The sequence below is a fragment of the Chiloscyllium plagiosum genome, unplaced genomic scaffold, assembly GCF_037043375.1.
Source record: "Chiloscyllium plagiosum isolate Xiang-an unplaced genomic scaffold, Cpla_swu_hap1 HiC_scaffold_40, whole genome shotgun sequence".
Classification (NCBI taxonomy): domain Eukaryota; kingdom Metazoa; phylum Chordata; class Chondrichthyes; order Orectolobiformes; family Hemiscylliidae; genus Chiloscyllium; species Chiloscyllium plagiosum.
In genome coordinates this window covers 58,452,652-58,480,315 of record NW_028270178.1, presented here as the reverse complement: position 1 = coordinate 58,480,315, position 27,664 = coordinate 58,452,652, and the positions used below count along the sequence as shown (strand labels likewise).

At 40.1% G+C, this 27,664-nt stretch overlaps 1 pseudogene across 1 annotated transcript; it reads right to left on the bottom strand.

Annotated features, from left to right (window-relative positions):
• Window positions 1-7,985: 7,985 nt before the first annotated feature.
• LOC148138552 (Ig heavy chain C region-like) lies at window positions 7,986-26,352 on the bottom strand (annotated as a pseudogene). The gene is made up of 7 exons (XR_015753954.1): window positions 26,304-26,352; window positions 25,867-26,175; window positions 24,622-24,690; window positions 13,915-14,220; window positions 10,504-10,815; window positions 8,869-9,177; window positions 7,986-8,411 (listed from the first exon to the last, which is right to left on the bottom strand). The product of XR_015753954.1 is annotated as an Ig heavy chain C region-like (transcript).
• Window positions 26,353-27,664: the final 1,312 nt, after the last annotated feature.

Genomic DNA, 27,664 nt, shown 5'->3' with positions numbered 1-27,664 from the left:
GGCCATGTGATAAAATCATTTACATTCAGTGCTGGATACTTGAGACTTTTTTGTGAGAAACTTTATAATTCTTCCAGATTTCATTAATACACTTTTTGTTTCATACAATGGTGGTTTTCTACACAGGATTACAGAGGAAAAACAGACCATTTGGCACAATCAGTTCATGCCAGCGCTTATGTTCCACTCAAGGTGTTTCACATCTTTCCTCATCTAAATCGCCCATTGTAATTCTCTATTCCCATCCCTTCCAAGTGCTCGCCTAGTTTCCTTGAAATACGTCTAAACTATTGATTTCAACTATTTCGTTTGGTCACATATTCCCCGTTCTCATCATTCTTTCAGTGAAGAGATTTCTTCTGAATTCCCTTTTGGATTTCTTGAGATACCGTCTTATATTGACAGCCTCTAGTTATGTTCTACCCCGTAGTGAAATGTTTTCTCTGTGCCTTCTCTTTTCAAAACCTTTCATAATTTTAGAACTGTCAGCCTTCTTTTCAAGAGAGAAGTGAACAGCACAGTAATTCTTCCTTGATATACACAGCCAGAAACTTGTGTATCATTCGTATAAATCTTCTCTTCACTCTCTCTCGTACATTCTATAATATGTCAACTCGAAATGCAGGCAATACTCTTAATTAGAGTCAACCAAATTTTTATAGGGACCCTACTTTCAAATCTATACCTTTAGAGATAAAGCGAAGAGCTTTGTTTGCATTTTTATGGCCTTTGGAAACTGTGGTGAAATTGTTAGTGACTGATGTAATTGTCTGAAATCCCTTTGTTTGTCTCCCTCACTTAGACGTGCATTTTTGAATAAATGACCTGCACATTATTCCTACCAACATGTAACACCTTACGTTTATCTGTGTGGATCTTCATTTGCTAATTATTTGAACATACCGTAAATTAATTAATGATCGCTTGCAACCTCTTGTAGTCCTCAGAATTGGCACATTTCAACATTCCTTTCCAATTTGGTATCATTGAATTGCGAATTTTTTTGTCGTAATTAGATACAATATTTAATTTGCATATACTTTATTTTGTTTTGAATTTTTAGCGAGGTGCAGTAATCCACACGCTAACTATAACAACTAAATGTAGATTGACCGATAGATGAAAATTATTACAAACACAGGACTAATTAATAGACTCTATTAACTGCAAAGTCAAAATAGGGAAATATTTTTACACGAATGATATGGTGAGATTATCCGTAGTGCAATAACTTTTTGTCCTTTTTTTGTTGCAGTTTATTTCCCCAGGTCTTTCTGTGCTACTGGTATGAAATTGAAAAGGCACCCATCCTCCATTTTAAACTAAATGATAATTAAAAAAAACAGCATTTATATAAAATGCAACATGATTTATGAAGCGATCCCTCTGGGCTTATACATATTCACAGCCATGCAGATTTATATAGGGAGAGGCTGAATAGGCTGGGACTGATTTCCCTGGAGCGTTGGAGGCTGAGGCGAGACTTTATACAGGTTTATAAAATCATCAGAGACATGCATACGGTGAATAGACAAGGTCTTTTCCCTGAGGTGGGTGGAGTCTCATCTAAACCTTTACTCGTGAGTATAGGTTTAGAGTGAGAGGGGAAAAAGTTGAAAGAACCTAAGGAGTAACTTTTTCATGCAGAGGATGGTGTGTATGGATTGAACTGCCAGAGGAAATGGTGGAGGCTTGCACAATTTCAACATTTAAAAGGCATCTGAGTGTGTATACGAATAGGAAAGGTTTAGAGGGGTATGAGTCAAGTACTTCCAAATGGGACTAGATTAGCTTAGGATATATGGTCAGCATTGACACGTTAGATTGAAAGATCTGTTTCCAAGTTGTACATCTCTATGACTCTATGATCTACCTCTTTGCTCTTAATGTACTAGTCGAATCTCTTTGGATTATCATTAACATTATCTCCCAAGGCTATCTCATTTTCCTTTCTTGCCCTCCTCATTTCCCTCTTTAGAATGTCCCTGCACCTTTTGTACTCTTCGAGATCCACTTGATCTCATTTCTCTATATCTAATATACGATTCATTATTAATATGAACCAGAGCCTTAATATCTTTATTCCTCCAGTGTCCCCTCCTCTTACCAGCCTTACCTTCACACTAACAGGAGCATCACGCCTCTGAACTCTCGTTATCTCACTTCTGAAAGCTTCACTCTTGCCGTCCCTTGAGCTGCAAACAGTATACTCCAATCAACCCTTGAAGATTTTTGTCTCATACTATCAAAATATTCCCTAGTCCAATTAAGCACTTTAACTTATTTTTAATGCCAATCCTTTCCATAGATATTTTACAACTAATCGAATTATGACCCCGGCCCCAAAAAGCCACCCTACTAACCATTCAGTCACTTGCCCTGCCTTATATCACAAGAGTACGTCAGGTTTTCTCCTTCTGTGATAGTTACATCTGCATATTAATGAAGAAACTTGACCTTAGCACTTACCAAATTCCTCACCATCCAAGCTCTGAAGACCATGGCTGTCCCACTTTATGTTTGGAAGGTTAAAATTTGCTATTATTACAATCCTATTATTCTTAAGTATAAATAAGATCTCTCGACATATTTGTTACTTAATTTCACTCTGACCATTGTGGGGGGACTATTACAATCGCGTCAAAGTAATCATGCTCTTCTTAGTTATGACTTCCATGCACACAGCTTCACTAGACCATCCATCAGAAATCCCTTGTGTTAGAATAGTAGTAATGTTTCACCACAAGAAAAATTGACTCCAATCTCCTTATAGCTCTTCCTACTTCTGCCGTACCTTTGATGATGGGAGGGGCTTTGAACATAAATTATTCAACTTACTGGTGATGGTTAGTAGCTGAAAATAAAGATACTATGGGTGACTTGGTGATGGGAAATAAAAGGTTACATTGTGCGGAAGGAAAATTCTGGATATAAACAAGAATTAAAAAAAAACTCCATTCTGTCTGCCGAGGTCTTGCCTACAACGCTGTACCTCCAGAGGAGTTTCCTTTTATGTTGATGATTTCAAGTTAATCTTACCCGCTGTTTGTACTTATCAAACATTTGTTAACGGGTGTTTGCCGTTTCAGAATGAAGGTTGCCTTATCGTGTACGTTCTCAGAGTTCATTGTTTGGAGTCCTTGTTGGTTCAACATGTGCTTTGGTCTATAATGCAAAATTACAGAAAATATTAATAGCAATTTAAAATAAAATGTTAGGATATTGGAAGAACAGCAAAGGGTTTCAAAGCTTGACAGATGGCTTATGGGAAAGGAAATGGAAAGCAGCAGGGTTTCCAGAACTTCTAATCTCTGCCTTCCCTGATTGAAAGCAACCTGTGATTTATAATTTTTGATGATTGTTATTCATTAATATCTGTGTTTCAGATAGATCTCAGTCTCAGGGAGGTGTGACGTGTGTCTTTGTTTTGTGATGAACTCAGGGGAGCATACAATAGTAAGGGTGTAAACCCAAAGGGATGAAGGAGCAGATGATCCTCCGTGTGTATATGCACAAATCAGGGAATGTACCGTGACACGTGGACAGAAGAGCAATTAATCCCTACTTCATCAATAACGCTGTAGAGAACAAACACAGAGCAATTATATTAAACTGAAATAAAACAGTCTCTTGTCTCACCTGGAATATTTCATCTAGTTTCAGGCGCCACGTTTTTGAAAAAATGCGAAGTTATGAGTTTGGGTGCGCGACTGATTCACAACACTATTCCCGGGATGATACACCTCACCAACTCTGAGAAATTGAGAATGTTCTCCTCTGCTGATAGTTTCCAGACTCTGTGAACAGTTGCTATGATTGGTTCTCAATTCCGTCTTCCGTCATATAGATCCCAATGGCTGAATATTTCAAGTACTCATGCCTGATCAACATCAATCTCTGATTTATTATTTTTGAGGGTTGCTGTTCAGTAATATCACTGCATCAGATAGATCTCAGTCTCATTCCCTGGGATTTGACAGGTGTGGTGTGTCAAATAGACCCCAGGAATTGTGCTCCATGAGATTAATGTGTGAGAAAAACTCCAGCTCTGAGAATCTGCCCTTGGATTTTGCACGTGTTGTGTCTGAATACCTGACTGAACATTGACATTTTTGGCTGATGAATGTTTCGTTGGGCGCTTTAGGTGGCAATTTCTGCATTACTGACCCAGGCTGCCGTGACATTGGGAGTACATTTAGTTTAGACAGTGTAGAGTAAACTTTCAAACTCCGTTGCCTGCCTTTTATAGGTTTCTGGTGGAGCCTATAAAATTAACATTACGTGACCCGAGGCCGTGACCCTTTGTGCATAAGAGGAAATGTTCTCTAATCATTCTGCCTCTGGAGTGTTCCATCAGGCATATCGTGTGAAAGATGTATTTACATTAGTGGGCTTCATGGTAGCGCAGCATTAAACTAAATGACTGGATGAAACACAACCAAACAGAACAAGTGAAAGTATTTAGCTGGGAAAGGAGTAGGATGTGGGAAAGTGTATTATTACTGACTGGCCTTGAAGAAAGAATTAAGCAAATACAAGGTTAGTGCATATTCATTCGAGATTTATTAACCATTTCAGAAAGCATTTTTATCCAAAATTTTGATGTAAAAGCCAACAGAAGTGAATATAATGGCTGGATGCCACATTGAGATGCGAACAAGTGCTGTGAGGTGGGATTTTTCTGTACACCAGTAACTGTCACAAGAAAGGGGATACAAAGGCTCATCAGAAAGGGTAGGCAACCATTCTGAGTAAGGAACAAATAAAAACAAAACAAATGGGCTTCAAACAACTGAGAAGCTACAAATTCTTCCAACCACAACCATCTCAAACATATCAAAGAAAAAACGAAAATTCATCAATAATTGCCTCAGTTACACGCTGATAAACTGAAGTAATCTCACTTAGAGTCAGCAACAGGACAGTTTGTAGATTGGGAATTCAGAGACCTTGATAAGCAGATCAGGAAAATCAAAGGGGTCCACAACTCATTCACTTAACCTGGAAAAGAGAAATAAAGCAATGACGCAGATATTTATGATCAGGGACTTTCAGATTTAATGTTTATTCAATGGCACACTTAGAGATTTCACAAAACATATTGGACTGCTTGGCGTGAGAAAGATGTGATTATTCTCACCTTCACCAGAGTGACGGCAGCGCTGTAGAAAATACTCATGAAGAACAAGGTGATGAACGTGGAAGCAGTTGTCCAGATGTTGCTGTTATGATCCTCATAGTCTTCAATCCAAGTGTGATCTATTGAATCTATGAATATAAAGCCAAGAGAACGCATTTAGATTGTTTATTGATCCAGATCGATCTATTTGCATCCAAGTCATGTAATTAGAGACCATTACATCTTCATAAAGCAGTCAGGTATTTCTCAAGTGTGACTCTTATCTGTATCTATTAGTACGTTATTGACTCTCAGCAAGAAATTACAAATACTAACACATGTTCTTTCTTCATTGTCCATGTCAGAACGTTTTAAATTATTTTTCTTTTCAACGATTATTTAAGGATATTATTATTTGAGGAATGCTTATTACGAATGATGATTTTAATTATATCATTATATTTTAAATATAGGCTGTGACAGCACTTTAGTTGAAAATTGTGGCCATCACTGAAAAAAAGTTCTAATGTGATTCTCAACTTTTATATTGTTGACCAACTGCTTGGCAAATCATGAACATAAGTGACATCACAGTCAGGACATTGCTTCATATTTTTGTTTGAAGGATCTGTATATTTAGGAATAAGTTTTTGTACGTGTGTCCCTTAATTTATTTGATCTACTGCTTGGTATGTTTGGTTTTCCTTTAATGTTTGTGTATGTGGTTATGAGAGTCTCTTACTTCACTCTTGCCCATGTTGGAGTCTGTGCATGAATAAACATATTCCTGTTCCTTTACTGCTGGTGTGCTCATGTGTTTGTGCACCTAAATTTTGGTCTTTTCACATTGTGTAAGCATCATTATGCTAATATGCCACTTCGTTGCTGCCTATGCTTATCTTGTAATGTCTTTGTGAGTGTTCACTTTTCATTAGTGCTATCTAAAATGTGTGATTATGTGTCTGTTTCAGATCCTACCTAAACTAGGTTATTTCCATGTTTATGCTTAATAAATGTTAGCATGCAATGTTATGTTTTGATGGATGTTTATATTTATATGATGATGATTGCTTGTGTGGCAATCTTTCCCAAACCATCTCCTGATAAGCTTGTTTGTGTTATTGTTTGTGGATGCTTGCTGATCCTTGTGCCCATTATCCTTATTTAATAAACACCCCTCCATTTGTTCATCTATGCACGTGTGTGTCTGCATGTGAGACTCTGAATTTGTGTGTGCGTGTGATATTGTGTCCATGCTGATCAATGTGGTTTAATAATAACTAATTAAGCTGCCTCTGTCATCGTTTGTTTGTGATTCTGTAAATGGGAAAATAATGATATTAATGTTTATCTCTGTGCACTCACGTGCCTGTGTGAGTTGACATGTGGGAGGACATTTTTCAGAATTTGTATCTGTGTTCATGTGTGTATGTCTGTACGCATTGTGCGGTATGAATGTATATGTATTCATGCCCATTTGTGTGTTACCGTGTGTCGATGTTTCTCATGGTTATGTGTGAGTGCAAATGATTTTTTTTCGGTGTATGTGAATTTTTGTATGAGCTTAGCTGAGTGTTCAAGTACCACTTGCATGTGTGGCTCTGTGCGAGTATGCGTGTGTGACATCTTATCTATATGCACATTTGAGTATGCACATAAATATGTGTCTTTAGGTGAGAGTCTGTATATGTGTCATTACGTGTGTATTTGCGATCATCTCTCTGTATCTGTTCTTATACCAGATGCAATTTTCATTGTTTTAATTTATTGTTCTAATTTTAATGCATTGCCCATAATTAGATTTGACCTTGGTGTTACAGGAAACATTTTCCATCGTCGTGCAGAGATAAGCGTTTTATGAGCAACTCTTCTGTTGCAGTGATAGAACTTCTGTCTCTGAGAGAAAAGGCGTGAGTTCAAATCCCCACTGCCCCAGAGATAACATTTCTGAATATGTTTATTAGAAAATGTCTACTTGTGTTCCGTATGTGAAACAAAATGATATCAGGTATTCGAATACCAGAATTGATCCCATGTGCTCCAGAAAACTGAGACAAAACTATGGAATTCAAACTGGGACGATGCAAACACCAGTTTTGGATTATGGGAATCAATGTTAATCATTTGTTAACAGAGCCAAGTGTGTCTAACATGCTTCAAATGTATTGTTTTGCATGGAAATGTAAAATCTTTGGACAGTAAGCAAGAAGCTGACTGTTCCTGTTAGTAACTGGGTTACATTACAGAGGACATCTACCATGAAAACTCTGCACAGGGAGCAAGAGGACAAACCATTCATCGTTCCCCTCCCCTCTGCTCCACAACAACTTATCTGTCGATTCTCTTTGGTGTGAAAGTGAAGATACATTCTGTTAACTCATGCGCTGGCGCAAGATCCCTGGCAGTTCCCCAGAAACAAAGGTTACATTCAAACTGTTCGGCACTATTTATGATTGGTATGTTCCAATCAAATTTAATTTTAAAGTGTCTTAAATTTACATTTCCAGTTGGTGCAATTTGGCAGTTTAAAACTGACATGAATTTTGTAAGAATGTCCAATCGGGGGAATCAAAAACACCAAGTTCAAAACTCGTGCCCTACCCTTGACATAAAATGGACATTGTCAGATTTTGTCACAGAGGGATTTAGGATGGATAAGGTACTTGGTGGAATCCTGCAATGAGTGAGTTTTACTCTGTCTCTGACCCAGGGTGTATCTGATCAGGGAACATTAACTGCACAAGACACTTGTTACAGACCTGTTAATAATTCACTTTAACTACACAGATGGAATGTAAGTCAGAGTGAGAAACAACTAATTCAGTATTTAACACACAGCTGGAGGAAAAAAAAAACACTTCATTACTTCTGTTGAATTATTAAATGCAACTTTGAGATTTTTATTGACATGAATTAACTGTGTCCATCAGTGCAAGTGAAATGTTTACAAAACTCGGTTTACCGCTGGATTTATCGACTGTTCTGTTGATGATCTTCAATGGAATCGCTTCATGTCCCACCACACAGGAGTAAGAAGCACCGCTGGCCCACTCCTCCGCTGTAATGGATAACAGGCTGTAGGTGAAGAAGGAAGTGTTGTCACTCTCCGCCATCACCTCGGTGTTCTTGTAGTTACTGGGATTCACCGGCTTGTCATTGTTTGTCCACTTGACGAAGATCTCTCGGGAGGAGAAACCTCTCACTAAACAGGTGAGGGAGAGAAACCTCTGAGCGGAGATTTCTTCTGTTGGTGGCAGGAGGACCGACACTGATGGCTCCAGCGGATTAATCACTGCAGAATATTTGAGACAAATAAAAATCAACCAAAAAAATCCTGAACCGATATCACAATTTCGCTAAATATTAAAATACGCCATTTTAAATTTGGGATTTATTCACTTTCGTTTTTTTTAAAGGAGCAGTATGGTACACATACTGTTCAGTAAAAAAAGGAAAGTTTAATGTGAAAGTTGGCTCCATGTTTCCAGCCCACAACGTGGACATTCTGTCCATTTGTCATTGCTGATGGTGACGTCACAACCCAGGCTTCTTCCCACTTTATCTGACTTAATCAGAATACAATATCCTTTGGTCCATCTTTTTCTTAATCAGCTACTTAGCTATCCTGCCTTCAGATGCATCATTAATGCTCCTAACGGTGTTGGTTCATTTCCAATCAAAGCCTGTCATTGATGGAACTGGATCCGGATTACACATGGGATCCTTTGTGCTTTAATCTCACCGCTCACCTTTCTCCTTGTGGATGGAGTCTCTCAGCGGAGTCGGTAGATTCTAATGGTACACCACACATTCAAAAGTAACACCAGTCAGCCAGGCTTCAGTAGAAATGTCTAATTTGCTGATCACGCTGTCGGGATTCTGTCCAGGCTGGTCAGCAATCTCTGATTTCAGAGGCTTCTTTTCTTGTTTCCAGGTCATATTGACTCCAGAAGGAAGATTGGACACAACGCAGGTTAACGTCACCGTCGCCTCCAGTAAGACTTGTTCGACTGGCGGTGGGAGGATTTCAACGGTGTTAGGGTGGCACTCGGTATCTTCTATGAAACGAAAATCGAAGTCAATGAAAAATGCCCCTTTCTGATACAAACAGCCAATCTTCAAAATACTCCTTCACAGGGTGAAGACACCACCTTCAAAATGGCAACTCCAACTATTGCTGAAACGTTGCTTACTATTGTTGATGTATTTTGATCTGTGAAACATTTGTGATTACCTATAACATACCCTGTGTAATTATTCCTTAAGAACACTGGCTTTGTAACACGCGAAACATCATCACCCCAAACCAGGCTGAATCAGCCTGTCTCGAGTTCCTAGTTCATTCATCCCTATATCCCTATTATAGCATTCCCACCAGAATTTATTCTCCTGCCTCATCCACTAATTACAGAGAGCATCTTAAAGCAGCTCAGTGAGATCACGTTTATCCCAGTTCATCAAATGTGATACCCACTTGGTCTGTGGTCTGATCCCATAAATGAAGTTAAAGAGCTCAGTACCAAATAAAAATCGATGTTGTACAATGTCCAACCAACAGGTCATTCCTGAGCAGGGGATGAATCATTGAACGCATTTTGATTTATTCTCAAGTAAGGGTCTCTGCATATTTTAACCACGTCAATTTGATAGAGGTTCAGAATAAGGCTGTTCGGCCAATCCAGAGTTTAGATCAGAATGATGCTGGAAAAGCACAGCAGGTCAGGCAGCATCCGACGAGCAGGAAAATCGACGTTTCGGGCTAAAGCCATTCTCCTGCCTTCTCCCCGTACCAAACAAGAGCCGATCTATCTCTGGCTTGAATACACACAATGGCCTGGCCTCCACAGCCCTCTGCAGCAACATGTTCCACAGACTCATTACCCTCTGGCTGAAGAAATTCCTCCCCATCTCAGTTCTAAACGGTGCCCCTTTGACCCTGAGACTGTGCCCTTGGGTCCTAGTCTCGCCTAACAGTCAAAGCATCTATTCCACATTCACTCGACCTCAGTCTCTCAGTATTTTCTATGTTTCAATCAGATATCTCTCCAATATCCTCCCTCCACCCCAAACCTATCCTTGAAGCGGCTACCAGGCAAGGATTCAGCACTCTGAATGCCTCTCCCAGCATGGTCAGGCAACAAACTATTTAACAAAGCTCACTGTCTATATATCTATCTTCAACAGAGAGGAAACATGCTTTTCTGACTTGCCAAAAGGTTGAATTATGAGCAATGCTAATGTAACACTCAAACTGAAATGAGAAACGTGGCAGGTTGGGAAACGAGAAGCTGTACCGTGCTGTTTACTACGCCTGATAAATTCGTGTGTTTGAGTCACATCAGAGTTCAGAATGATTTGTAGCTCTCTCAGTCTGTGTCTCTTACCCTGGAGTGCGGTGATGTTTTTACTTTGAGTGTTCTCTCCATGAGTGACCTGGCAGGTATAGACCGCACTGTTGTACCATTCACCATAAGGGACCATCAGCCGACTCGTCACCGAGAAGTTCCCGTTCGCCTCACACACGGGAGACGTGAAGAAGCCAGAATCCAAGCGTCGGCCATTTTTCAACGAACTCACGGAGATTGACTTCGGATGGAACTCGAGGATTGAACAGACGACGGTTGCAAACTTGCTGCTTGCGATTTCTTCACTGGAGCTCACAGTTAGGAGAAGGGTTGGTTGGAGAGGATCTGTACCTTTAGGAAACACATCGCATACATTATCCGATGAATTTCACAACAAATACAATCAGTCCTCATATATCAAGGTTTCTTGTGGTTAATGTATACAAGAATCATAATTGTGCAGAGTGCTGGAGAAGCTGGGATCCACACAGAAAGATCAGCAGGACAATGTGAAAGTCTAAACTTATAGGACACAGCAAGGGAGTCAAGGAGGCATAGAAACTATAGGGCGGTAACATCAGAAGGGAGATAGCAACGTTGGATGGTATTCGTTTTAATGACAGAGTCTGATGAACAAGGCAGACGAATTACTGGCATAAATGAAGAAATGGTGCCGTTGCTATCACGGAGACATATTGAGAGCCGGGCAGGAGTGGCTATTCAATATTCCAGGATTTAGTGCCTTCAGGCGAGACAGGGAAAGATGGAAAATGATGGGGGCGGGGGGGTGCGGTACAGAATGTTGCTTCTGTCGCAATTCTGACAAGACTATTTTAGGCTGTAAAGAGAAATGAAATCATGGATACCTCCTTGAACAAAGGCAAATGGACAGTGCTTCAAAACCAAAACACAGCAAACATAACTATTGGGAGAGCACGATAGACCTTACTATAGGTCCAAAAGACCAAGTGCAAATATATGGACAAATTTCAGAGACATGTAAATTAAATAGGGGAATGAGAAAAGAGGTTTTTAACTTCCTCAGCATAGGCTTGGATATTCATTTTGTCAAAAATTTACAGGGAGCACAATTCTGAAAATGCCCCCAGGAGAATATTTGAACAAAGTATGTGTTTAATACAGAGAATTTTAATCCAGACCTTGCAAGAGAGGGGTGAACCTGAACTTAACTTTAGGGAATGAAGTGGACCCAGTGGGTAAAACACCAATGGTGGAGCACTTTGCAGACAGTGATGGTAAATCAGTTGGATTTCAGATTGTACTGTAAAGGAATAGAAATTGGCCCAAAGTTCTGAAAAGGGAAGGACAATTTTAGTAAGATCAGGTAATGACTTGACCAGAGTGGACTGGAAGCTGACACGTATTGGTAAATCTGAGTCAGAGCAGTGTGACACATTTAAGAAAGAGATAGGAAAATCACAGGGAGGACATTTCCCAGGAAGCCACTGCGTGGGACCAAGAATGCAGCGGGCTCTGGACACCAAAGGGCATGGAGGGGGAGATAAAGAGAAACAAGGGAGGCTTCCGGTCTATACTGAAATCTCAAAACAATAGAAACTAATATGGAGTACAGAACGTGCAAGGGGGAGTTTGAAAGACAAAGGAATTAGAAGAGCAAAAGGGACCATGAGAAAATAATAGCAGTCAAAATAAAGGAAAATATTTTTAAAAGTTACAGGCTCATTCATAATAAAAGAATTATTCGGGAAACAGTAATGCCCATTAAGTGTTATTATTGGAGTGGAGCCGGAGGATTTGGTTGTGGTCAAAACGAATGTGTTGTGTCAGTGTTCACAAGGAAGAGGGACAATGTGGGGACAGAAATCATGGAGGGGTATTGTGATGTACTTTCAGAAATTAGGACACATGATGTGATGTTCTGTGTTGTCTTGCTGAATGAAAAGTCGTTATATTTCCAGGGCAGATGAAAAGTATACCAAGCGGTTGAGCGATGCAAAGGATGAAATAGTTGGGTCGCTGACAATAATTTAGAATTCCTGTCTGGCCACAGCAGTTGTGCCGAGTGAGTGTAGATCAGCCAACGTTGCACTGTTATGCAGGACGAAGGAAGGGATAAATAATGAAAACACAGATCTGTCAAGCTAGTCTCAGTGGTAAGGAAACTATTGAGAAGTGAAATTAGTCTACATTTGGAAGATAAATCAACAATTTTCAGCACGGTTTTATTGAGAGGAAGTCATGTGTAACAATTTGATAGTAGTTTTCATAGAGATAACTCGATGTCCATGATGATAGCAATAATCAGAGCCAATGGGATCCGAGTTAATTTGACAGATTGGATCTAGAACTGGCTGAGTGATGGGAGCAGGGGATAATAGTCATCGGGTGTCTGCGTGACTGGACATCTATGTCTCCTGGTGTTATGTAGGGATTGGTGTTGATTTCCTTGCTATTTCTCTTACATACCAATGATTGAGATTCAAATTTAGGAGGATTAACCAGTGAATTCACAGATGAAATGAAAACTGTCATGTTGGTAAGTCATGAGCATAATGGCTTTAGATTGCAGGAGGATATAAAAGTGTTGGTTGTATGTGAAGAGAAAAGTTGCAAATGGAAATTATTCTGAATAAATGTAAGGTGATGTAATTCGGCAGAAGAATCTGTGAGGTATGACGTTTTGAATGGTGGAACCCTGGAAAGGCCTGAGGATCTTTGGTGCATGTACCCACCGATCCCCTATAGTACTGTGTCGTCTGGATAAAGAGGCTAAGAAAGTGGGAGGATATTTGCTTTTATTAGCCTAGACATTGACAATGAAGAGTGGTGAGATGATACTGGAACTTAATAAAACACTGGTTAGGCCATACCGAAGCGTTGTGTGCATGTTATGGAAGGAATGTGATTACACTGAAGGCAGTATTGATGAGATTTGCCAGGATCTTGCCTGGGTTGGAGGGTTTTAGTTATGAAACTAGTTTAGATGGACAGGGGTTTTCCTTGGAGCAGAGGAGAATTAGGGAGAAGATTATCATGATGTCTAGAATTATTTTAGGCATAGACAGGGTAAACTGGATGAAACCTTTCCCTTTGATGGAGAGATCAATGCCTCAGGGGCACAGGGTGAAGGTAAGGCCAGGAGGTTCCAAGTGGATCTCAGGGGAAAACAAAATCAAACAGAGGGTGGTGTTAGCCTGGAGCTCAGCACCTATAAGTCATGTAGAGACTGAGCCCCTCATAATAAGTATGAAGTATCCTTGCAAGGGCAAGTCACACAAGGCAATGGATCATGTGCTGGCACATGAGACTGGAATAGTTAGGTGGCTGTTATTGATAGGCGTGAATTGGATGGATCAAAGGGCCTTTTTCCTGTGCTGTATAAGGTGATTCTGTGAAAACGGTTGTAAATAATGCCTTATTCATGTTAATCACAGATGATCTGTTTATCTCAGTTCCCACAACACTTACCTGGACATGGCATTACTTTGCTCTTGTGTGACCCGCTGTGTTGAACCTCACAGGAGATTTTGCTGGGGCAATCTACCGCTGACCCGGGCAGGGTTAACTGGCTGCTCAGAGTATAGGTTCCCTTCTTGTTTCTCACTGATGGGTAAGTCTTCAATCCAGTCGTGATTAGCTCCCCACCTTTCTTCCAGGTTACCTTGGTGACGTCAGGGGAATAGTCCATCGCCAAGCAACCAAAGATCACAGAACCGGTGTTGTGCTCCTGACAGGAGGAGACCAGGCCATAAAGCGTGGGGAGCGATGGTGTCTCTACAATAGAATGACCAATTGAGCATGTTAGTTTCTGTTAATTTTACCTTATCAGTTACTCAAATGTATCCTCAGTGTAAACGTTTGCCAATATGCTCCCGCTGAAGTCGAGAGCATAACTGGGGTTTATTTTTGTTTCCTACCAGTTGCTGATCATGATCATTGGTTCCCTCTTTAGAAACATGCCCTCGACCTTGACCATTGACATATAATTTATGAAGAAGAACTTCCTGATCCCACCCCAGTAACTGTTTGAAGATCTCACCAACTGACACTTTCACTGGATTGCTGTGAAGAGCAGAGACATTTCACAAAATACAAACCAAGGAAATGCAGATTCATCGAAATTCTACAGTGTGTGCAAACAGGCCATTTGGCCCAACAAGTCCACACCCACCCTCTGAAAAGTAACGCATCCAGACCCATTCCCCTATCCTATTATGCTACAGTTAACCCTGACTAATGCACCTAACCTCCCAATCACTGAACACAACATTTGCAATTCCCCCAGCTTGCACATCTTTGGACTGTGGGAGGAAACGCACACAGACATGGGGAGAAAGTGCCAACTCCACACAGACAGTCACCAGAGGCTGGAATGGAACCCGAGTCCCTAGCACTGTGAGGCAGCAGCACTAACCACGGAACCAGCGTGCTGCCCCACGAGGTGCCGTGCTGCTGGAAATACCCAACAGCTGGCAGTACCCCCGGAGAGAAGTCAGAGTGGATCATAGAACATAGAACATTACAGCGCAGTACAGGCCCTTCGGCCCTAGATGTTGCGCTGCCCTGTCATACTAATCTGAAGCCCATCCCACCTACACTATCCCATGTACGTCCATATGTTAGCCCAATGACGACTTAAATGTACTTAAACTTGGCGAATCTACTACCGTTGCAGGCAAAGCATTCCATACCCTTATTACTCAATGAGTAAAGAAACTACCTCTGACATCTGTCTTATACCTATCTCCCCTCACTTTAAAGTTGTGTCTCCCCGTGTTTGCCATCCCCATACTTGGAAATCAGGTCCAGTGAGCCTTCCTCACTTATCAATGCAAGGCAGAATGTTCTCTCTGGGAGGGAGGTCACTGCAGCAGCAGCACAGGCAGGAGCTGAGCACTGGGACGGGGAGGATGGCTGTCACGGCTGAACTCATGCCAGTTGTCTGGAAGTTGAAACATCTCATTTACAATTATCTGAATTCTGGAGTCCTCTGAAAAATGGAGGACTATTAAGGTTCAGAGACTTTGGAGTGTTACAGCTGAGTATTTACGTAAATATGATTTGAGAAATGAACAAGTAATCTTTAACTTTAATAACTATCAAACTGACACACAGTTCACCACCAAACCTCATGTCTCAGACTAACCACTGCACTTACTCTGTCTAGACCTAAATTCCCACTCACATTGACAAACCCTACCCTGCTATACACCCATTTATGCTCGGAACACACTACCCCTATCACACAAAACACATCCAAGGCAATCCATATTGGTAGTGTCGCTGAGCAGAGAGATCTCGGTGTCCATGTACATAGATCCCTAAAAGTTGCCAGCCAGTTTGTTAGAGTTGTTAAGAAGGAGAAAGTGAGGTCTGCAGACGCTGGAGATCAAAGCTGAAACTTTATTGCTGGAACAGCACAGCAGGTCAGGCAGCATCTAGGGAACAGAAGATTCGACGTTTCGGGCACATGCCCTTCTTCAGGAATGAGTTGTTAAGAAGACATACTTTGTGTTGGCTTTCATCGATAGAGGGAATGAGTTTCAGAACCACGAGGTTAGGCTGCGACTGTACAAAACTCTGGTGTGGCTGCACTTGGGAGTATTGTGTACTGTTCTGGTCACCACATTATAGAAAGAATGTGGAAGCTTTGGAAGAGTTCAGAGGATGTTTACCAGGATGTTGCTTGGTATGGTGGGAAGGTTTAATGAGGATAGGATGAGGGTCTTGAGGCTGTTTTTATTTGAGAGAAGAAGGTTGAGAGGTTACTTAATTGAGACATAAAAGATAAACAGAGGGTGGACAGTGAAAGTCTTTTTCCTTGAATAGTGATGGCTAGCAGGAGAGGACATAGATGACAGATGTCAGAGGTTGTTTCTTTACTCAGAGAGTAGTAGGGCCATGGAACGCACTGCCTGCAACAATAGTACACTCGCCAACTTTAAGGGCATTTAAAAGGTCATTGGATAAACATATGGATGTAAATGGAATCGCGTAGGATAGATAGGCTTCAGATTGGTTCCACAGGTCAGCGCAACATCGAGGGCTGAAGGGCCTGTACTGCACTGTAATGTTCTATATTCTATATTCCAGATGGACATATGATCTCAATCCCTTTCACTCATTTACACTCCTGCCGCCCTGCACCTGGCCCATGGTGAATCTGGCCCTGACTGGACCTGGCACCATCATTTTCACAACCTCAGACAAAAGCCCACTACCCAAGATGTGACCTCAGTCCTTGATCACTGACCTCTCATCTTACCCAAGTCAACCTGTGCACATTGCATCCTAGCTCCTTTCGCATCTGTGCTTTACCACCCACCATTTTGCCAGACTCCGAGCTTTGCATTTAGACAACACGTCCCCCTGTCACTTCATTACAGTGACCTTCCACCCCCGAAACATCCTGGCACTCTGCCCACCTCTACACTAACCAGCCTGGCACTCTGCCCACCTCTACACTAACCAGCCTGGCACACTGCCCACCTCTACACTAACCAGCCCGGCACACTGCCCACCTCTGCACTAACCAGCCTGGCAAAGACAGACCTCCTGCATGTCAGCTCAAACTGCCCCTCACCTACAAAGCACAATTCGACCAAATTATCCTGTGACCATTACCATTTACCTTGATGCCACCTTGCCAGACAGAGTGCATGCAAGCTTACCCAGCAGCCAGCCAACCCCTCACAGCCTACCAGCCCAAACTCTCCCACATGCCTAATCTAGCCCCTCACTTGCTCACCACCTTCCAACTTTGAGCCTACTCCACCATAAAGTCAGTGAGTCATAAAGTCGTACAGCACAGAAACAGTTCCTTTGGTCCAGCTCATCCATGCTGACCAGAGTTCCCAAATTAAACTAATGCCACTTGCCTGCCTTTGGCCCATATCCATCCGGACCTATCCAGTTCCTGGAGCTGTTCAAATGTCTTCTAAATGTTGGACCTATCTCTGCATTTACCACTTCCTCTGGCAGTTCATTCCAATGTTTTGGACAGGTACAACATGAAGCTCCAACTCCTGCACTCAGTGCTCTGACCAATGAAGGTACATGTGCCAAACGCCTTCAACACACTAGCTACTTGAGACAACGCTTTCAAGAATCTATGAGTCTGAACCCACAGGGTCCTCAGTGTTCAATATCACTACCCAGTGCCTTACCATGAACTCTGTAAGACTCTATGAGTCTGGACCCTCAGGGCCCTGTGTTCAACATCACTATCCAGTGCCCTACCATTAACTCTGTAAGTTGTGACCTGATTTGTCTTCTCAAAAAGCAACACGTCGTATTCATTTAAATTACACTCCATCTGCCACTCCTCAGCCCATTGGCCCAGCTGATCAAGATCTCATTGTATGTTTAGATAACTTTCACTGCCAATTATACCACCAATGTTGGTGTTACGTGCAAACTTACAAACCATGTCCCATTCAATGTTTTCATGGCTTTCAACCAATATTGTACCCTGTTTGCCTTTCTCCCACATATCCGGAGCATTTTTGTAAGGATTGAAGGAATCTATCTCCTTATTGAAATCATTTAATGTTTTGACCTGAATCAATTTCTGTGGTGGAGAATTCCAAAGTTTCACCATTCTTTTGCTGGACAGTAAACAATCAGGTTCAATGTTATCGGTGTGTTGGGAAGATTGGTGAGCAGCAAGATTAATGATGATCCCATGAATGGAATAGCATTCTAGAGGGGCCGAGGGGCCTTCTTCAGCTTCCATTTTGCATGCTGACATGTCCCTTCAGCAGCATGTTCCAAAACTGTGATCCTTGAGGATAAGGGCGCACATGCATGTAAATGCTTCACCTGAAAGCTCTCCTCCAAATCAGACTTTAACTTGACTCTCAACTATTTCCCTGCTCGTTTCCTCTTCCTCAATCACAGCCATTGTACTCACTTCCTCACAGCGCTGTGAATGGGCTAATACCACACAAACTTCAGCAATTCAAATAGGCTGATGATAACTGGTTTCTCAAGGCGATATAAAAAGTCTGACACTTCCACCTGTCTAGAGATTCAAACAACCACTGGAAGAATTGAAAATTATTTGAGGCACTTGTGTGTCTGCACAAGATGACATGGTTTCCTTTTGTGTGATTTGACTGTGTTTTCACTGAATGAACAGAGCTATTTCTTAATCATGTAATAGGAAAGAAGCTTCCCTCATTTTTAGCAAGGCAATCACACATTATATTTCTTTATTCCAGGGAAGTATCGTGTTAAATTAAAGAAATATGATGATTGGGATGTTTCAATTGGAAATTGTCAGGGATTGAAAGTTTACTTTCATCAGCAATTAATTCCAGCCTCATTGTGTCACAGTACTCACAGGAATGTCTTTCAGAAATGGTGTCTCCCTTTGTTACGGGCAGTCGAATCAGTAAATCTGGGATAGTTTTTGCTTGTTAATCAAAGGTGTTGAAGAGTTTTAGCCAAAGGGAGACCTGTAGATTTAGCTCACAGATGCTCCATGATCTAAGTAAGTGGTGGAACAGCTCGAGGGGCTGAGTGCCCTTCTCTTGTTCTCTTGCTCCTTCCTTCCTATCATTGTGCCATTCATTAAGCTAGCACTGGAGGTGAACACTTTGTATTAAAATATTTCAACAAATTAATTGTTTCACACATGTTTTAGAAAAACCTTCTGTTGATTATTTGGAATGGGCTCATTGACATTCTCTATCTGAGTGATCAAAATAACTTCCACCCAATTACAGCAGCCACTGCGCTCTGGGGTGTGTTGTTACTTCATCATAGTTTCTAGTAAAACTACAGCTCGAGATCAGGGCGGTCAAATTCAATGATTCTCTGATATTTAATATCTCTGAACATTCGCAATTTGTTCAACTGCATCTTTTCTCTGAAGAACGTGCTTCATCGAACAGAACTTTTTTCAATGAAACAACAAGCTTTAAATGCTAGAAAACCAAAATAAAGACAGAAATTTCTGAAGAAACTCAGCAGGTCTATCAGCTCCTGTGGAGAGAAGGCAAGGTTAACCTTTCGCATCCAGAGACACCCCTCCCCCCCGCTCTTCACCAAATTGTTTTCATGTTTTTGGCACAAGAGCTCACACCTGTTGAGATAAACAGTGATTATGTCGGCTTCACTCCTGTTGGAAAAAAAATTCTTAGCAGAGGTACTGGATGGTCTGAGATAGCAACTGAAGACCAACTGAAAAGCTATCACCATCTGCAGCAAGTGTTGAATTCAGTGGAACTCCCACCGTACTGAACAATCAAATTCAGCTACAGCACTGGTTTAATATAAAGTAAAACAGCCTAAGCATAATCTCATCAAATATGCTTCGAAAATGATTCATTCTGGATTAGTTATAAATAATATTGTCATAACAGCAAGTCAAAAGCTGGGATTTCTTTGAGCACGTACTCCATTAACCCCATCTAGCGATGCCCAAAAGCTTGTGAACAAATATTGATCTGGAAAAAGCTGCTAACCACCAGAATTCTGTTTAATATCTAAGAGACACAAGTCAGGACAGCGATTGAATAGATTTCATTGGCCTCTGTAAGTGGAATTCCAACAAACACCCAAACATGTCAATCTGCTTTCTTGCACTGAAGTAACCTGTTAAGAGATTGTGTTACATATCTCCCTAACAGGTTGTAAGTGAACACAGGCCACCTGGCACAGAATCAGGGACTCTACTACAACATCACAACAGACCTGAACACAATGAGCTTGACACTATCACGGAGAACACAGCCCACCTGTTTTGACAATACAGAAACCATGTTAGTTATTATCACCTTCCAACAATCAGGGATTGTTCCAGAATTTTTGTACAATGAAAGTTACATTTCAACATTTATCCAAGAATGCTTTGACAGCAGCTCCAAATTGTTCAAACTCTATGGGAACTACAGAGGAATAAATCTAGGAATTACACTGCCATCAATTCATTGTCACTGGATTCCCACCTAGAACTCCCTTCCTCTTTCCCCTGTGAATGTTGCTGTACCAGACGGTCTACTTAGTTTGGAAAAGATTAAAATGTTTTGAAGTGAAATATGACCGTTGCCAGTGACATTAAAAGCTGATAATAGGTTTTCAAATAATAAGATGCAAAAAAGTTCTGATTCTACATTGTGCCACGGAACATGTCTTGCATAACTAAGGCACAAAGAAAATATACAGCATATTTACCTCTGCCTCGCTCAATCAAATATCTCTTGTTGCCAACAACCAATTTCAAAACATTTGGTATCTGCCTTTTGTTCCTGAAACGTTCGTTATGATTGGAACAACTTAGTCAGGGCTCTCAATTCTGAAGCACCTAATCGAATATTGTATTTCTGGCAGATAAAAGTGGTTTTGAAGCTCAAGGTAAAATTGAACTGTCTGAGATTCAGGTATCCGAACTGGACAATTTACAAATGGTCAGGACCGTTGACAAGTTAGTCGGAGATAGCACTGAAACAAACTGCACAACAGACTTAATCCTAGAGGATACATTGCTCAACTCCTCACGTCAAACATATTCACTGTAATTGAACATTCATCAGAGGAACTAACCAGTGGATTAATGTGAATGAGAATGTGTTCACAATGAACATAAATAACCACTGAGTTAATAAACTTAACAAGTCATTGTATTTAACAAAATTATTGAGGTGGGAAATATCGCCAATTAAAGCCCAGATCCGGAGGAAATGGATTATTCTCTAAATTATTTTTACATATTCTTAAAACGTTCCTTGAACTGTGGAGATTTTGCATGCACTGCATAAAGTCAATACTGCATTCCAGTGTGGAAAGCATTTCTGTTGAAGGAATTAGGGCAAGGTCATTTTCTTGGTAACTGCTTTTAATGAACGAAAATAATTAAAAAGGTATGAATTGAAAACATGCTTCTGTCTGGAGTTGTCCACTTTAACAGATGTCTAAGTAAATGTGGGCACTGCTGCCTCACAGATCCACGTACCCAGGGTCGGTTCCAGCCTCGGGTGACTGCCTATGTGGAGTTTACACAATCTCCCCTGTGTCTGTGTGGGTTTCCTCCCACAATCCAAAGATGTGCATGTCAGGTGAACTGGTCAAGCTATATCGTCCATCGTGTTATGTGCATTAGTCAGGGGTAAATATAGGGTAGGGGAATGGGTCTGGGGGGATTACTCTTCAGAGGGTCGGTGTGGACTTCTTGGGCCAAATGGGCCGATACACACTGCAGGAAATCTAATCTGAATGATTGACACACTTAACTAATGTGAGCAATTCCTTCCGATCGCTACATTGCAATAAATCGGTCAAGTATATTAATTAAAATAAATATTAATCTATTTTCAGTGTCTGAATAAACAATGTGCTCTGTTTTCCTCTAGTTCGTCTTCTGCAAATTTGTGAACTCTGCATCTGTCTGAACACATCGATGTAAAATGAATTCTCTGCGTTTGCAGCAAGCACTCCCATGGTTTTAAGAGTAGGGTTCCTACAGTATAGAAACAGGCCATTTGGCCCAACAACTCCACACTGACCCTCTGAACAGTACGTAGCCCAGCCAGAACCATTCCCCCTAATTTATATTTACCACTGGCTAATGCACCCTAACCTACACATCCCTGAACACTATGGCTGTGCTAAGTTGCACAAATCACCGGACCTGCACATCTTTTGGACTGTGGTAGGAAACCAGATCGCCCGAAGGAAACCCACGCAGACACAGGGAGAATGTGCTAACTCCACACAGGCAGTCACCCGAGGGTGGAATCGAATTTGGGACCCTGGCCCTGTGAGGCAGCAGTGCCAACCACTGAGACACCATGCTGCCCTGCGAGTTCATGAGTGGATTATTTCAATGAATTCAAAATTTGGCGTTGGTCACATCATTCACGATAGCAGTTGTTTCCGAAAGAATGACTCCTCAGTTGATATTTTGTTGTAAAATGTAACTATTTATTTAAAATGCACAGATTGGGAACAATCTAAAGCACTGTGCAGATTACATAATTCAGTTAATGTTTTATTTTTATCCTGTAAATCCAGTTTAATCAGGGACATCACAATTAATTAACTCAAGTTACGTGTGAAACTGATCAAAGCAGTGAAACTGACCTGTTCTTCATAGAATTGAGCAGAATTTCCAAATGGTCTTTGCCAATGATCTTTTCCAGCCAGAAAAATATGTATGTCGTGTACGACGGAATTGAAAGGTGTTTCTTGATCAATTATAACACGGTCATGACATTTTTGCTCAAGAGCAAGAACTATTAGAACATTAGACTTCTGAAATTCTATTTATATTTCTGTATAACTTGTAAACTGTTTAAAGACAGACCTTGTAATTGAACTAGATAGCTGAGTTCTGAATGTGTATTGTAAAGCATGGATTAGATTAATCCTTAATTATTTATTTTAAGTAAAAATGGCACCCGAAGGTATCTGTTTTCCCTACATTTCTAAAACCTTTGCGATTTGCCTTTCACTTAATAATAGGTTTTATGAAATTTCAACTCGCATGCTGATTGCATTGAATGAGGAACCAGGAGCGGTTCACTGTCACCAACCATGTTAACATTGCAAAAACAATGTAGAAACCAAAAACGGTTTCCCAAATATAACGTATTTAATGTTACCCAAGCACAGTCCTTCCTCAACAGATAAACGATCACCAGATCACAACACGGTGCAGCAGAACTAGCACTGCAAACATTTTCAACAGAACCAAGAACATGATGCAAACTCACAAAAAAAACAAATTGAAGTCTAACAAAGCTGCTCAGAATCCAGCAAACTAATGATTAAATTGAATAGAAATAACAAGTCATAAAAGCAACCTTGTTTGTGAGGGGACTTAACACTTAAAGCTGTAACGTTTCTGGCAACAGTTCAATTTATTTCCAACCTGCACACCCTTCTTGATCGTGACAATCCTGTGCAGCGCACAGTAGAGCGGTTGAAGGCATATATTGATTAATCACTTCATGGTCAAAACAAAATTACTGAATGAACAAATATTACCACATTATAATTTTAAGTTAGTTTCAATTATGTAATCTGATCAATTCTGCAGTTTCAGATTTTAATCCCAAATGTTATTTAAATAAGGCTACTCAAAACAAAATTCAGCTGGTTTACAATTCGAACTGAGTTTTTTTAAAAAAAAACACTTCCGGGTTTCTGCCTTCGGTTGTTTTTCAGACTGTTACAAATGGATGTAATGTTTTCAATCAAGCAGAGAAAAATGTGTCATATAAGTTTAACAAATGCAGAAATGATTCGTGAAAAAAACAAAAGAACTTCACAAATATTGGCAATGAAAAGTAATCCAGAGAGTCAATCTCCTCACCAGAAAGAAAACACCAATTACAGAAAGCATGAAAACGCTGATCAATTTCACAAACTGAATAAGAATTCAATCAACTCAATTCAACAGAATCAAGGAAAATAAAATCAGAATCCAATAAACTCAAGACAACATATTTAAATGAAAGATAATCAGAATCCAACCAATTCAATTCAACAGAATAAAATAAAACAATTTCAAAAGCCAATCAACAGAATTCAACAAAACCAAGTAAAAACAAAGTCAGAATCCAATCAACACAGTTCAAACTGAATCAACTAAAAACAAAGCCAAACTCCAATCAAATCCATTCAACAGAATCAAGTAAAACAAATTCAGAATCTAATCAACAGAATGAAATACAGCACCGCAAGAAAATTTTGTGACAGTTTCTAACCTGCTTGTCATCAACAAAATTAACAAAATAAATAAGAAAATATAATCATGGTAAGAACACATATTCAAGAAATGAATAATGATAGTTTAGCATATTTTAATCATGTTTGGTAATATCTCGAACATCTTTGAATTCTTAGTGTTTGTTATTGATAATAAAACTCACAGTCAGGGTGACACTGACATTAAACATTATTTATAGCTGACTGATTAAGAGACATTAGGTGTTTCAAGTAACCCAGCCACACAGAATGCCCATCTGATTAAAAAAAAAGAGATACTGACTCCATCATCCCCACTGTAACTATTTGCTGAGCCTTAACTGAAGTCTGTAATCAGTGTTAACAAAAATCAATCCGAACCAAACCAAACTCAGCACAGAATTTGAGTTTCATTTAATTCAGAAATTAGTCACATGAATAGAAAGTTTTTAAAAAGTCACTAAGAAAGTTCAAGGGTCTTACCTGAAGTCACTGTCACCATGGTCCCCTGGCCCCAGTAATCAAGATAGTCACAGTGTTACATTCTCTGGACTGGGTCACACAATAACTAGCTCTGCGTAAAACAAATCAAAAATTTACCATCATTTTAAATTTTCAGAACCACAGGCAAAATAAAGTCACGATAAATCTTCATCACATAATTGCGCTAGTGAATTCTGATCATTCTTGATACATTTTAATACTGATTTATATTTCACATAGTAACACATGAGCTGATTCTCAAAATCCCCAACTGGTGTATCGATAATTACCCAACACTTTTACAAATTAAATAGTGATACTGGCATTAAACCGCACAGAACTAATACTGCACTGCAAGTTAAGACGGTTTGTAGAAGTAATCACTGATTAGTTTCTGACAATGGAGGCTGAATAGGTTTTTGTATTGATCATAATTGCAGTGTCACTCCAGCTATATCACTGTGAGACACGTTGTGTCAAATACTATGACAGGCTGTAAACTGTAAAATGCAGAGAATTTCTTCACTCCCTAGAAAGCAGTGATTCAGACTCCTCTAAAAATGATTCAGTGTGTTATTCCAGCTTTTACTATTCATTGTATTTTGAAAGCTTGGAATACTTTTCCAGGTTTGGTCTGCATTGAACTTGACAATCAACACGAAGGTAGAAAAAAATATACATTTGTACAAACTAGCACTACTAGAGGGCGTTTAAATTGCATCTCACATTATTTCTCGCTCCTGCCATGGTAAAAATCACCAATTTGAGGTAAACACTTGTCAGTGGTTTTTGTATGAGGATGTCGCTGTGCACAACACTGTGACCCACTGTTGTATCACAATGACTCATTCTCTGTTCTTTATTCTTGGTCTCAATTTTCATTTGAAAGAGCCATTTAGTACTGATCATGTTCAGAATTAATGCCATAGTTGACATAACAATTAGCAGTGATTTCCTGAGCTGTCAGATATATTAAAACTAACATTTTTTCCGAGCATTTAATTGATGGAAGTGTTAGCGCTTCATATGACATGCCCAAAACATTGTCCCATTGTGTTACCAGTTTGCTAGTTTAAATGGTATATTTCCTTTTTGATAGTTTTGTAAGAGGCAGTCCGAGATCTGCTTCAGATCGCAGTTGACATAATTGCATTTAAAACTCGTACTGACCGTCAGTTTATGATGGAATTGACAAAATGTTCCGTCGAGCTGTTTTTGAATGGGTCCAGCCCTGGTTCCTCTCGCTGTGGTCTCTTGCACAGTAATAGATGGCGGTGTCTTCGATCTTCAGGTTCTCCATGTCCAACGCGAAAATGTTGTTTGAAGTGTCTTTGGACGCGGTAAATCGATCCTTAATCGCTGGTGCATAGTTATTGCTGTTTGAATTATAGTAGTACAGCAGCCACTCCAGACCCTGTCCGGGAACCTGTCGGACCCAGTACATGCTGTAGTTGCCAAGATTGAAGCCGCTGGTTTTACAGGTCAGTTTCAGGCTGCCTGCGGGACGGCCAGTCTCTGCCTCTGGCTAGGTCAAAACAACCTCCGACTGGACACCTTTAAAAAAGAAAATAAATAAACCTTGAGCATTAATGTTGATGAAATGATGGGTGAGTCTTTTACATTCCTGCCGTAGACTAACATTGATACAGAAACAAAGAGAGACTTGAACAAAAAACACTCACATGATAAGAAAGTCAGTAACAGACTGAGAAAAAGTGTCGACACAGTCATTCTGATAACTTGTGGGAAGCGGTTCTGTAAAGATCTTTCTAAACAAAGCCGACCCAGGAGTGTTGAATTACGGTCTCGTGCCCAGGATTTATATGGCCATCGAAAAGGGCAGGCTTACAGCTTCTGCCTGTTGGTTTCCTGCTGGAGGCTGATACTGGATCCTGGTATCAGCTTGCACAGCCCGAACACACGGTGTCATGCATTTACATGAGGTTTTGCTTAAACATGGACACATACACATCTTGGGATATTTGTTTTGCTGAATATCTTCTTTGGAGTAAATTTGAGTAGCTTCAGGTCTGTTTCACATGACAGTTACATGTATTTTGTTTTTAAAAAAAACAAATTCAACTGGAAGTTAGCTCCCTTTATTTCTACATTCATTCACAAGCAGATAAAACTAAAATTAAAGTTCAAACATATTACCAGCCAATAAAACAGTTGAGCTTTTCTTCCCTGGATACTGCAAGTCTCTGTCGCACTACAAAATAACATGTAATTCATACGAAACATTTCAGAATTCAATTTAGACAACTGAATACAGAGCGTGTCCAAAGTGATTATATTTAGAATATTCAATTAGAAGTTAACTCCCTTTAATCCTACGTTCCACCACAAGCAGATAAAGCTAAAAAGAACTTCAATAATATTATTAGCCAACAAAATGAATGATTTTATTTTTGCTGTCACTCAATGTCTCTCTCACATTACAAAATAACATATCATTTCTAATCTGCGTTTCTAAATTCAGTTTAGGCAATCTAATATGGAGCATGTCTAAAGTGATTATGTTCAGAATGTGAGTGTATGTCACTAAACAGTTTGGACCCGAACATTAGAAGCACCTCCTTACATTGCAGAATGTCTCTCCTTGCATCTTTTTTTTTTCAAATTGCTCCGACACTAAAATTCGTAGTAAAGGAAAGCTGTGTGTTTGAGAAAAAAATGAGTCCGCAATGATACATAACACCTAGGTAAACTTTTGAAAGAGCATCTAATGAACTAGAACAAGACAGTCCATAAGTTTTTTTAAAATCCTCAACGTCTAAACCATTGCATGTAACAATCTGGGTACATCAGGAATGTTTGGTTAAATTAGAGAGTATTACAGTAATAATTACCACAAATGTAGGTTATAAACAGTACATTTCTCTGCTCACTGATAGCTCTGACAGGGCAGTTAACTCATAAAAATCAGCAAAAATTCGCTGTTACACTACACCAGTGTTAACCATGTTTCAAGGGCCCACTCAGTTTTAATGAGATGCAGGAATCAGAGAATGGTGTAACAAGTGATGTGAGTTTGAACCAA